This window comes from Desmodus rotundus, chromosome 7 (assembly GCF_022682495.2).
Source record: "Desmodus rotundus isolate HL8 chromosome 7, HLdesRot8A.1, whole genome shotgun sequence".
Lineage (NCBI taxonomy): Eukaryota > Metazoa > Chordata > Mammalia > Chiroptera > Phyllostomidae > Desmodus > Desmodus rotundus.
In genome coordinates this window covers 7,025,953-7,040,378 of record NC_071393.1, presented here as the reverse complement: position 1 = coordinate 7,040,378, position 14,426 = coordinate 7,025,953, and positions in this window count along the sequence as shown.

Sequence of the window (14,426 nt, the reverse complement as noted above, 5' to 3'; positions counted from 1 at the left end):
CAGTCGCATCCCTGAATCCACCGGGAGAAACAAGCTGCTGCTTCACCACTTCTCACAACACACGCTAGTCATTTCCACTCCTGCCCAAGCAAGTTTCCATCGGTGACTCTCCCTTACTGCCAGGAGTATGGCCAGTAGAGACCGAAGAAAATGCCTCTTTTCTCATCTCTAAGAGCAGATGGCATTCCACAGCAGAGCTGCCTTGACTCAAGTCATTTCCTTGTTTCTCATTGGCCACCTAGAAGAGGGATTTGGGCTACGAGTGACAATTGTCTTCTGTTTTTACCACCGTCCTCACCTTCCCTGGAGACACAGGCATTAGTGGTAGAGCGAGCCGAGTCAGGGAGCGAGCCAGGCCCACTTTGTGTGGAACGCGTGGCCGAGCGCTGCCACCCTCTCCGCATCCAGCCTCATGGCAAATGCGTCAGCTGCCCCTACGCGAAGGAACTCTTTTTGCCCGTTTGCCAATCTGAAGTTTCTTGCCTGCCTTCTCGACCCCACGTTGGTCCTATACGTCTGTATGTGCATTAACTCCATTTTTAATAACAGTCATGACTTGCATTCTTTGAGGGTTTACGGGGTCTCAGTGACCTAGTCACGTCGCATATGCTAATTCGGTGGGTCACCGTAAAAGTTTATGACATAAATAATTAGATCACTTACATCTGAGTTATGAGAAAATTAAAATGAGGAGAAGTTACGTGTCCGAGTTGAACATATGGTGAGTGGTGAAGCCAGGCAGGGTGACTTTTCCTTTCTTTTTAATTTCTTTTTGGCTTCTGACTGGGATCGGATTCAAGCACACGCAACAGTAGAAAGACCAGCTTCACGAACCCCAGGTATCAACCTCCCAGCTTCCCCGATCAGCATGTTTGCTACGCTTCTTTTATCTATGTCTCCCTCTTTCGGGGGTATTTTAAATGTAAATCCTGACCTCACTTCACCCATAAACAATGCCGTATATATCTCTAACTACCGTGCAGTTAGCACTCTGACCAAATTAACAAGAACATATTTAATCCTTACAACTCAGTGAGTTTGGGGATAAGTATTCATTCATGAAACAATCACCGCCATTAAGCCAAAGACATACTCATCACCTCCCAAAGCTTTCTTCTTTCCCGACGATGGTGTGCGGTAAGAACACAACTTAAGACCTAAATTACTTTCAGCAATTAAAAAAAAAAAGACTTTACTTATTCATTTTTAGACAGAGGGGGAGAGAAGGAGAACGAGAGGGAGAGAAGTATCAGTGTGTGATTGCCTCTCAATACTGGGGACCCGGCTTGCTACCCAGGCATGTGCCCTGACTGGGAATTGAACTGGTGACCCTTTGGTCCGCAGCCCATGCTCAACCCACTGAGCCACAGCAGCCAGGTCTCTCAGCCCATTGTAAGTCCCAATACAGTCTTGTTAGCTGTCATCACTGTGCTGTGTGCTCCATCTCCAGAGCTCATTCGTGTTGCATAATTGAAACTCTGCGCCTTTGAACATCACCCTCCCAGGCCCCCTTCCTCTCGGCCCCTGGCAACTTCCCTCACGCTCTCTGCTCCTATGAGTTCGACTGTTTTAGAATCTGACATAAGCGTTAATCATGTGCCTGTCCTTCTATGTCTGGCTTATTCCACTTAGCACAGTGCCCTCCAGGTCCACCCGTGTCGCTGCAAGTGGCGAAATTTCTTTCCTTATTTCTTTCTTTCTTTTTCAAAGACTGAATAACATTCCACTGTATTTTATCCATTCGCCTGTTGATGAAGATTTACGTTGTCTCCACACCTTGGCTGTTGTGCACAGCAGCATAAAAACAGGGGAACACAAGTATCTCTCTGAGATCCTGATGTCAATTCCTTTGGATGTACACCCAGAAGTGGAATTGCTCGGTTATATGATGGTTCTATTTTTAATTTTCTTGAGAGACCTCCATCCTGTTCTCCATAGTGGTTGCTTCAGTCTACGTTCCCACCAACGGTGCCCCAGGGCTCCTTTCTCTTCGCGTCCTTGCCAAAACGTCTTGCTCTCTTTAAAAATAACTGATAGTCATCCCAACCTATGTGGGAGGCCATATGGCATTGTGGGTTTGATTTGCATTTCTGTGATGATTAGTGGTGTTGAGCATTTTTTCATACACCTGTTTGTCACTTGTGTGATTTCTTTGGAGAAATGTCTATGCGAGCCCTTTGCCCAATTTTTGATTGGGCTATTTTTATTATTTGCTATTAAGTTAGGCAAGAAAAAGAAATAAAAGGCATTCACATCAGAAAGAAAGAAAGAAGTAAAATTATTTCTGCATGCAGATGATGTAATCTTATATAGAGAAAACCCTAAAGACTTCACAAAAAACCCAACAAATTCAGTGAAGTTGCCAGATACAAAATCAGCATACAAAAATCAGTAGTGTTTCTATATATTAACAACAAACTGTTCAAAAAGGAAATTTAAAAAATCCAATTTACAATAGCATCAAAATAATAAAATGCAGACGAATAGACTTAACAAAGGGGGAGTAAAAGACTTGTACAGTGAAAACTGCAAAATATTTACGGAAGAAGTTAAAGAAGACGTGAGTAAATGGAAAGATACCTTGTGTTCATGGACTGGAAAACTTAATATTGTTAAAATGCATATACTCCCCAAAGCTATCCACAGCTTCGACGCTATACCCATCAACACCCAGGGGCATTTTCCACAGAAACAGAAGAAATCACCCTAAACCTCACAGGGAAGCACAAAAGCTCCAGAACAGCCAAAGCGATCTTGGGAAAGAACGAAGCTAAAGGCATCACACGTCCTGATTCGAAAATACACTACCAAGCTATAGTGACTAAAACAGTATGGTACCGGCAGTGCCCTCAGCAGTTCCCCCCAGGGGTGTCTTTTGCTTCAGCAGTGTTTGGACAGAACAGACCCAGGGACGCCCCTTCTCCCAGCCCCCTGACCCCCTTCCCATCTCCTTTCCAAGCACCGCCTCCAGAGCCACCTCAGCCGTCCGTCCTCAGCCTCTGAGACCAGCCAGCACCAGTTTTCTGACCTTAACTCCTCATTGCCGAGCAACCACAAACCCCCAGACTCATCAGCACTATTCCACCCAGGTGGGGGCTGCCGGCAACCGCCTGGTCATCCAGCATCTGCGGGCCCCCTACACCTACCTCGCTCTGGGCTTCTGGCTTGACCTCAGTGATGTGGCCTTGCAGGGCCTAGGCCTCTTCTTCTGCGAGCTGGCCGAGTTGAAACTCGAGGGCTCCCAGCGTCTCTTAAAGATGCAAAACCAGCGCTCAGTGGCCTGTTCTCTTCTTCCGGGAGGCGCCGAAGCCTTCCCAAGATGAGTGGGGTGACACTCAGGACACACGGCAGCCACCACGGTCCTGGAGAGGAGCCTGACCCAGGCCCTCTTGGACCTGCCTGCCCTGGGCTCTGCCCGCACACACCCTCAGCTCTGTGACTTCCTGCAGAACCAGGTCCTGGATGGGCAGGTGAAACTCATCCAGAAGATGGGCGACACCTGAGTCACCTCCACAGGCTGGCGGGCCCCCAGGCTGGGTGGGGTGGTGTCTCTTTGAAATGCACCCCCTCAAGTGTGACCAGGAGCCTTTGGAGCCCAGAGACCTTTGAGGGGTCCCTGTGTGTCTGTCCCCTGGTGTCTGGCTTCTGTCTGAGCCTCTCCCTGCGACCACTGGCATCCTTTAACTACCTGGGAGCCCTCTCCCATGCCTCGGACCAAAGGGGAACAACAAAGCTTTCTGAAAGAACGAACAGTATGGTACAGGCATAAAGACAGGCTTCTACACTTAACAGGACAGATCAGAGCGCCCAGAATTAAACCAACACATAGGTGGCCAGTTGATCGATCTGCAACAAAGGTACCACGATTATCCAATGGGGAAAGAGCAGTCTTTTCAATAAATGCTGTCGGAAAAACTGGATATCCCGGGCAAAAGAATGAACTTGAGCCCCTATCTTACATCCTACTTAACAATCTAGTACAACGTCTCTCACCGTAAAAGACAGTCTTCTCTTTAAAAAAGAAATTCTACACGAAGGCAGAAAGGTCATAAAAGCAATAAGCTCTTGAGTCATCTAAAAAAAAATTTTTTTTTTGACATTTTGAATCCTATCCTGTTCCTTCTTCCTCCCGCCCTGACCTTTTGGCCATGCTGTGGATTTTATCTTGTCAGTCGGCGTTCTCTGTATTCTACCTTTCATGCTGATAGTCTCTGTTTTGTAACCATAATTGTCACATTCTCCAGTCTTACCTTCGGTTTCCCCTTTTCTCCACACCCACGTTCTCGGTTTTGACTTACATTTAACTGTCTGGGTTGTCATACATTTTCCATAGTAGGTATTTATTAATTTAATTATTAAAAGATTTTCCTGCTGATGCGCCCTTATACACAACGCTGCCTCGAGCTCATTAGGTCTGTGTGGTGGTGTGCGCACTCTTTTGGTGGGTGGGGCGGAGGACTTGTAGATGAGAGAGTTTAAAAGTTGCCAGGCCAAAGAGATAAATACTTAAAACGGTTGCAGATCCTGCCAAACCGTCCTGCAGGAATTTATGACACTTTGGACTCCCATCAGCCCTGACGAAGGCCTGTCTCCCTAATTCCTCCCATCGCTGGTGAGCCTCCAAAGCTTCACTTTGCCAACCTGAGAGACGGTCTCAGTTCTAGTTAAGGCCATGGTGTCTGGAGACAGATTCCCTGGGTTCAAATCCCAGCTCTGCCCTTTAACACCTGTGCACCTTGGCCTCCATTTCTCGTCAGTAAGGTGGGGATGATAAGAAAACCCAAATCATAGAGTTATCGTACGGATTGAATAAGTCCTTTTTTTTTTCCCAATGTAAAGCACATGGAATAATGCTTGTCATGGCAATATAAATAATGGAAGTGTTTGCTTTCAGTATCACAAAGCCCCAAATAGCATCTTATCATTTAAGTTGACGTTTTATAACGATTAATGCTCAGTATCAGAAGTGGAGATACTGTGTTTGCAAAACTAGAATATCCAATCTTGAAAAACAACAATAATAAATCCATGATTCTGTACAAATATGTGTTGGAAAAAAAACTTCAAAAAAAAAAATTGGGGGAACCAACATGCCAATGGCTGGTATCCTTGGGCGTGGTGAGGGATAGATACGGTGTCTCTCCCTCACGCGACAAAGGAAGTATCCGGAATCAGATGGCTAAGAGAAGGTTCAGAATCAGCTCCTCTGTGTCCCTGCATGGGAGCTGAGGATGGGGTCGGAGGTGGCTGGCAGCCCTCGGCGTGACAAGCTGTTCCAGTTTGTGGGTGGTTCCCCTCCACCGCTCAGTTCTTTCTGGGTCATAATTCTGCAGGTGTGAGAAGTGGGGGGCGAGGCAGGAGAATTAGCCTGTGTGTCTCCGCCCGGTTTAGCCCTGTGCTGGGCAAGGCCGCCTCCCTTAACGGCCGACTCGTGCTCTGCGTCTGCACACCCACACGGGCAGCAACCCCAGGCGGGCTGAGCGAACTCCGAAACACGCCCTATAAAAGCGAGCTAACAAGACTGACGAGTCCCCCCCCCCTGCCAGCCTGGAGAGCTGTTCTCGTCTGTCTGGAGAGAGCAGGTGAGTGTCTGGGAATGCCTGACTCTGCCTTCCCAGAACATTCTGGAAGCTTTCTCATGCAGCGCAGGCTATGGAAAGAAACTGGGACATCCCTCACACTTATTCAGACGCTGTCTTTCTTTGTCTACGTTTTTCCTTTCAGGTGCGAACCACCGGAAGTCCCAGCAGCTAAAAGTGCGATGAGTTTGCATTCACCTAAGCTGAGCACGAGGCAGGGAGGGCAGGCATGAAAAATATTTGCCGAATTGGCCCTAGGATTTAAAGAGGCAGCTGAATGAACAGCCATGGATATTGGCCCTCCAAATGGTCCCCACCCTCCTTCAGGATTCAAATTCTAGCTGCCACTCTTTCTCCCGCTGTGACTTCAGACAGCTAGGGAGGGGACTTAACCTTTCTGAAGGCAGGGTCTTTACACAGGATGGAGACAAATATGTTGACTTCGTAGACCTGCTGCAACGAATTTCTGGCAAATGCACAGAAAGTGCCTGGCGCGGGGCGGGGCATGCATCACGCACAGAACACCTGGACACACGATACTGTTAACGACCAGTTACTGCAGGCTTCCTATTTGCCACGTCGTGGACACAGGGATCTCAGTTCATCCACTCCACCGCGCCCCCTGGTGGCTATTTCCGTTTGCTCCCCATTGTGCAGAAGAGAAAAAGGCTGAGAGAGAAGAAGTAACTTGTTCTGGATCACATGAGGAGCCGATCGGAGCCAGGACAAGACACATCTCTGAGTACCTGAAAGTTTCAGTACCTAGGGTCTCACTTCCCGTCCCAGTCTCTGCCCCAGGTCCCCACGTTACCGTCTGACCTCAGCAGGGACATCTGTGGGTCAATTAAAATCTGATCCCTTACTGAAATTTACTTGGAAAAAACCAACCTCCATGCTCTGTCACCCAGGGGCCCGTACAAGTTACAAACGGTGTACAATGAACTCACACAGAAGTTTCTATTAAAAACATTTTTTCATAACAAGGTGTGAAGTTTACGGATCGCCGAACTCCACGATTGGCCAGGGGTTCCTTACTGCTGCGTAAAACCAAGTCGTCACACTCTCGCAGCTACTGGCATTTCCTTTCTTGAAGTTTTACAGTCGGGTGCCCACCAGCGTGCAGAGGGGGGAGTTTCAGGGACAGGGTAGCAGCCCGCCCGCCCCAGGCAGGGCTGGGGGGACAGGACCCAACATTTGGTAGAAGCATCACACCAAGTCAGAGCGCCGAGAATTCCTCGGCTTTCAAGAGCCTTCCCTCCTTGTTTCATTGACTCTTCGATCAGTTTCTCCTACTTTTTAAATAATCCGATTAGGTTGAGTCCTGTGACATTGCAAACTAAAGGGAGAAATTGTTTCTCTACTCCCAACACTTCCGGTTCTGAATGTGTGGGTTTCCCACCCCAAGCAACACCCCCGTTCTCTGAGGACACCCGCGGGGCGTCTTACAGTCTAATTTCATCCCACACTGAGGACGGGAAGTAGTGCAGACCGCACAGGTCACGGGGCTGCGGCCCGCAGGAGCGCCCCGGGCTTCCCACGGTAGTCGGGCTGGTTAATTACTGTTGACGCTAGTCTTCAGTTTGTCCTCTGTGGTTACTACTGTTTCTATTTCAGTTCACGGTATCCTAATGCTGTGGGGGGAAAAACCTCAGTGGCACAAAACAATAATCATTGTTTTAAAAGATTTTATTTGTTTATTTTTAGAGAGAGGGGAAGGAAAGGAGAGAGGGAGGGAAACATCAGTGTGTGGTTGTCTCTCGAGTGCCCCCTACTGGGGTACCTGGCCTGCAACCCAGGCACACGCCCTGACTGGGAATCAAACCGGCAACTCTTTGGTTTGCAGGCCTGCTCTCAACCCACTGAGCCACCCCAGCCAGGTCTCAACAATCGTTTCTTCTCACAGAGCGATCGTTCAGCGGAGTCCTAGTTGAGTGACCCTGATCAGATTCGATGGAGGTGGCTCACCCCAGCTCCAGCAGGACAGAAGCACCTGTGCTCCGGACCCTCCCAGACCCCACCTTATGGACCTCTTCACCTGCCTGTTCACCTGGGTCCTTCACCACATCCCCACCATACAATCACCTGGCACACATAGGCAAACGTTTTCCTGGGGCCTGCGAGTTATTCTTCGACGGCCTCGAAGCAGGGGGCACCTCTGATCTGTAGCCACACCAGACAGACAGACGTCGTGGGTCCTTCTACGTGCAATGGGCGCCGGAAGTGGGGGGTGAGCAGTCTTGCGGACCTGAGCCCTGCACCTGGGGGGTCTGCACTGACTCCGTCGGTGTGACAGCTGACAGGCATCGTTAGATGCCCAGCCGGTGTAGCAGAGAACTGCTGAGTGGGGGGGGGAGGGAGAAAGCCCACGGACCTGGGGGTCAGAGGTGCTGTGAGTGGATGGTTGAGTGAGGGGGGTGGGAGCCCGTGTGTCTTCCCCATGCACGGGGCTTCATGCTCTGTGTTTCTTCCTGATTTCCACTTGTAAGGACGCCAGCAGGTTAGTCTACCCTAGTGACCTCATTGTGACGTAATCACCTCTGTGAAGACCCTGCTCCGAATACAGAGTCACATTCCGAGTCACTGGGTGCCAAGACTTGAACCACGAATTTTGGGGAGATACAATTCAGCCCATGACCCCAACCTTGCTCACAGCCTTTAGCGGTAGAAATGGAGTAGAAGGTGGATGATAACAGTTTCGCCTGCTCGTCTGCCACCAGTCTTGGTCTCTAATAACACACCGGAGTCCCAACAAATGACAAGGATTTCCTCTCCCTCTCTTCGTCTCTCTGGACGGCGTCAGCAACCCGCACCGGGAGATTTCTAAGTGGGGGGGGGGGCTCGTAAATCTTTTTAAAAATTATTTTATCCTTTGTCTTATGATCACAAAATTAGTAAGTTTTGTCGTGCAGTGTGTGAATTAGATGGAACTCTGTCATGTGCAGAGTATCTGCACCTCTGCCCTGACACGGGCCACCATCAGAGTTCGGTGGCTGCGTCCCCAGATTGCCTACGTGGTGACAGTCCCAGGCCAGAAGACAGTGATCCAGTATGAAGGTTAAGAGTTCAGGCCTGGGACCAGACCTCCTCGCTGGGCCTGAGTTCTAGCTCTGCTGCTGGCCGTCCCGTCCTGGGAAGATAATTATCAAGTTCATTTCCTAACCTGTGTGTCACCGTGGCGTGGGCATGAGGCCAGGGCTGGTGGTGTGAGCTCCCCGACTTCGGGGCCTCCGCCGGCTCTGTGGTGTGAAGCCAGGCTGGCCGCCCAAAGGAGCCTTCTGTCGGAGCTGCCAACAGGCTGTCCCTCTGTGGCTCCCCTGTGGCCAAAGGGGAGATTCCTGAGCAAATTAAATTCCTCCCGTACAAGAAGGAGAGACACGCAGCGCTGGGAAAGTTGCTGAGTTTGAAACCCAAATCTCATTTCTACCATGGCCTTAGCAAACACGTGGGCTTGACTTCTGAAAGACACACGCACACACTCCCCAATGTACGTACCACCCGCACTCGTAGCCTTGTGTGAGTACCATGGGTCGGCTCAGCACTAGGCATCTTCCTTGGCTGGGGCCGTGGGTCCCAATCCTGGGAAACCCACTTGCTGGTTAGATCCAGGAGCAAATAACTGAATCTCTCCATGGGCACCTTCCTTCACCTGCAAAATGGGAATAATAGTATTATCTTCCCCATCCGGTTTTACAAGACTTCATTAGCCAGCAGTATTAATTATTTTAAATCATCTCTATACCGTTAGCTAAGAGGATCATTGTGGCAAATACTTAGCATGAACCAAAATCATCGCGATTTAGAAGAAAGACCCTTAGGCTAATAATCTGGAGGTGTGAGATGGGGCTTCTCCCTGCCTCTGGGCGTGAGCTCATCACTGTCAAGTGCAGGCCTTGGACTTCACCTGGGCGTTCTCACTGTGCTCTGCAGTGCCCCCTGCAGGAGGCAAGAGCATGGCGGAGGAAGCCACCTCCCTCCACATTCTAAAGCTGCTCAGGTTTTCAAACTTTCAAAGATCGTTGTAGATTCGCGTGCAGTGGCAAGAAATAACACAGAGAGATGCCACATCCCCTCACGCAGTGTCCCCTAAGGGTGACCTCTTGCACAACGCCGGGACGCCATCATGAGCAGGAAATCGGCACGGACACAATCCACTGACCTCACGCAGACTTCACGGCTCCACACGCGCTCCTTTGCAGGACTGCGGACTCAGGTGTGCGCGGGTTTACCGCGTGCAGACTCCTGCGAGCACGTCAGCCAAGATACGAAACCGTCCTCTCAAAGATCCCTCCTACTGACCGCGCTTTAAGAGCGGCCACCAGCCCCCTCCCTCCCGCATTCCTGACCCCTGGCGGCCACCCATCTGCTCTCTGTGTGGGTTTGTCACATCAAGGATGTTACATAAGTGGAACCACGTAGCACGGAACCTTTTGAGAGTGGCTCTTCTTTCACGCAGCACAATCCCCTGAGAGCCATCGGTCACGGGCGTGGCGATGGTTGCTTCCTTCTCATTGCTGACTGCTACCCGCAGGCTCTCGTGTGCACTGCTGTGCTGCCAGTCTTGTTTGAGAAACTTCACTGAGACAAAGGTTTCCTCGAGCTTCGAAAGCATCATCTGACAACCCTTCAAAATGTAAGAACTAGGCTGGAGAATTCGAAGACCCTGGTGGTCACCCTGATAAATGTGACCTACGGAGAGAAAGTCCAGGGCCTGGTCCCCATGCAATAGTGACTCAAATCCCATATCCTGTTCTTGAAGAAAAGGTGACTTAAAAAAAAAAAGGGTTTTATTTATTTATCTTTAGAGAGAGGGGAAGGGAGGGACAAAGAGAGGGAGAGAAACATCAGTGTGTGGTTGCCTCTCATATGCCCCCTCCTGGGGACCTGGCCTGAAGCCCAGGTATGTGCCCCAACTGGGAATCGAACCAGCGACCCTTCCGTTTGTAGGCTGGCACTCAATCCACTGAGCCCCACCCGCTAAGGTGAAAAGGTGACTTTTAAAAGTCAGGGATGCCTTCTGTTTCTCGCCTTCCCAGTGAGGGAGCTGCTGTTTATTTTGGATGGACAACTATAAAGATATTTTCTTTTCACAAACAAACTCCAGGGCTCCCTGTTAATCAGTGGAGAGGAACTGCTGAGCAAATTATAAAGAATAAAAAGAAAACCCCATTACGTGTTTCTGGGCCTTGCTTGGCTCCTCTTTGGTTGCTGTCTGAAGCGTTAAACCCTCCAAAGGTTTTGTAAATGAAGGTTCAGCTTTGACCCTGCAGGTGCTGGAACTGAAGATGCTCAGATAAGAAAAGGGAGTGGTGTCCAGTTAAGTAAGTAATTAACACACACTTTGTAACACCTCGTGCCTACCCACTTCTTAGGTCCATTATCACTGCGGGACATGAGTTATGGCCTGGGTGGAAAGTTGGAAGGAAGATAGATGCTTTTCCCCAAGGCAAGAATTCTGCTGACCATTCTCTCCCTGAGTGCATCTCAGATTTCATCTCCTTTCTTCAGCTCGTGCTGTACCAGCTCTGGGTCTGGGCTGTCCTCTTTGTCCCTAACCTCTGTCTTTTCCCCCCTTCACATGTCCCCGAAGGCCAATTTCAAAGTAATTGTCAAATAGTGGCGAGCTTAGCGATGACTGCTTCCTTTCTAAACAGTGTATTCTATCTTTGTAAAAGAACGGTTTGTCGTGGAAGCTTTCCAGTGCTTGAGGCATAACTGCTGAGCAAGTGGTGATGGGCTGACCTCTCAAATGGAGAGGCCGGGGCTGGGTCTCTCGCTGTCTAGCCACCGTCTCCAACTTGCTGTGTAATTTCAGTTCTGTCTTTAAAATTTGAAAACGGTTGACAGTGTGTTTATGGCACGGACGTGTGAAAAAAAAAAAGTCAAGGAACGAGTAAAAACTAAAACCACTTATACCAACCCCAGTTCGATTTGGGGTGAATTTCCCACCCTAGGTTTTAATGCACCTTGATGTTTTAAAAAGTGGAATCATGCCGTAGTCCTTGATGGTAACCCCTTTTATCCTCACAAGAATATGGGGTGAATTCTTGCCATCCTAATGGATATGCTTCCTGAATATCATTTCAAATGACTGAATAATAAGTATGTCATCATGCAGAGGTGCCATACTGAATCACCCATTGTTGGATAATTCTATTGTTTCCGGGTCCCCACTGGCACAGCCGATAAATGCTTTCTTTCCATGATGGTGGACTGGGTGTTCGAGGCTCTGCCACGTGCTGGGCGTAGCTGAGACCCATGGGACCTGCACTAAGGGACGTCAGAATATTTATGAAACCCTTACATGCAATCACACGGCCTGGTTTGGATCTGGGAACAGAAAAAGGGCTTTAATTAGATGAGCCACTGGTGGAATATGAATACAGCCTGTCATTTAGTGGCCAGTATTATCCTAACATTCGTGTCTTAGTTTCAACAAAAGCTCCATGGCGATGTAGGACACTAGCATGAGGAGCACCGGGGTGAGGGGTTGACCAGAACTCTACTCCCCAGATCCCAGGGCCGCGTCCTATACATATATGTTTACTAGAATGCAAAGTGCACGTTGGCAGGGACCCACTCCGACGGACCTGTGACCTTCCTCCCCCCCACACCATTCGGCTGGTTCAATCAAGCAGCGAAGTTCTCACTACTCGGCCTCATTATGGCACCTCATCCACGTCCACCCCGTCTCTGCCGCCCCCACCCTCACACGCCTCCTCTGGAGCACACCATGAACTGCCAGCTGCGGCTGTGCGGTGGTGCGGGGCGAAGACAGGGGTTTTCAACACTCTTGCTTTTCTCTACACAGTGTATTTCTATGCGTTTTAACTCTTACCAGTGATCCCATATCCATGTTTAAATCAGGAAATAAAGAGAACAAGGATATATTCTTAAGAGAAAACACCCCAAATCTGATGCCTCTCTAAATGTTTACTGAGCAATGCGAAATGGACAGACCGTCGAGCTGTGCAGTAAGAGCTCTTTGAAGCAGATGACACCTTAGACCAATGCTGCCGGCACCGTGTGTGTGCACGTGTGTGCATGTGTGTGCGTATCACGCAGTTCTGATCTCCATACTGTGCTTCCCACCTAAGCCACCAGCTTCCCGGGGCAGATGAACAGGACGTGAAAAGGATGAGCGGTCGCATTGCCCCACTGCGTGGACACAAGCTAGAATGAAATGAATTGTTTAAGGAACTTCTATTTCTTTCTTCTTTTTTAAAAAGATTTTATTTATTTTTAGAGAGAGGGGAGGGAGGGAGAAAGAGAGGGAGAGAAACATCAATGTGTAGTTGCCTCTTGCACACCCCCTACTGGGGACCTGGCCCAAAACCCAGGTATGTGCCATGACTGGGAATCGAACTGGTGACCCTTTGCTTCGCAGGCTGGTGCTCAACCCACTGAGCCACACCAGCCAGGGGAGGAACTTCTATTTCTGAAACAAGCAACTGTAACAGTCTGATGGCTGGACTCCACACATATCCACACACCTAGAACCTGAGAGATGGAAAGGTATCACCATCGTCATGGTTACCATTTACATTTTGGAGAACTTGCTAGATGCCAGACATTTCCGTTTCCATTTGTGACTCTTTAAAACCTGGCAACTCTCCTAAAGGAAGGTACTATGGATAGTATATTACCCATTTTTCAAACGGAGAGAGGTTGAGTCACTAGCCTAAGGCCACAGAGCTAGGAGCTGGCATTCAAAGGCAAACCCCTAGGCTACCCCCAGGCATGCTGGGGCCCCAGAAGTTTGAACAAAATTGACAACGGCTGTGTGGAGCACCTAGGGGCCAGGATGTGGGCTGGGCAGTTTACATCACTGCTGATTCTTCCTGGCTGTGTGACCTTCAGCAGGTGTCTTAACCTCTCTGAGTCTATGTCTTTACCTGTTAAGTGGAGGTAATAATACTACTCATCTTGCAGAGTTATGGGGAAGATTAACTGAATAGAGGTAAAGCATTTTCAACATGCCGGATACATAGTAACTGCCCAAACACAGTAATTAGTAGTAGCAGTAGTAGTATCGTCTTTGTCACAAGAATCGTATATTGAGTACTTACTATATATCAGACATCGAGCTCAGCAAATTGCGTACATCACCCTATTTAATCATTTTATTAACCAGCGAGGCAATTACCAAGGTGGATGTGAATTAATTATTTCAAGTAGACATTTGGCCCACGTTGGACAGGGGAGAAATTAAGGCTCAGAGGGGCGGAATAGCTTGTTCAAGATCAGACAGTCATGGGGTGGAACACAGGCCCTTCAGCTTTCCCAGTAAAACAGGAAAATAAAAGCCACGCACACACACGCAAAGCATGTACAGTATACGACACACCGTGAATTTATATAAGATTATGTATATAAGTGTCCCCATTAGGAAACTGCATATTTAAAAGCCTTTATATTAATTTTCCTTGTCTTTGGGTATAAAGGAGATCACACAGGCAAAGTGCTTTCATACTTTTCCAAGTGCTTCAACACGCTGATTCATTTAATCCTATGAATTCAGTGTGGGATAGAAGTTTCTGCACTTTCCAGATGCAGCATGGCTTATGGCGGAGGGCCTTACCCAAGCTCCTGCAGCCCGTAATCGAGGGGCTGGATGTTCTCCATCTGCCAGGCTCTGAATCCCGCGCTCCCTCTGTGCCCAGGCCCCTTGCGGACGGCTTAGGAAGGACCAGGGAAGCCATGCAGATAGAAACTAAGTGATCGCCCTATAAAGATGCAACACGGCCCCCTGCACAGCTGGGAGCAGGCTCGCCATGTGGCTTTGTTTTTTAAACAAACTTTTGATTTTACGATCGTTTGAGAGTTCCAGAAAAGTTGCAAAGAAGACAG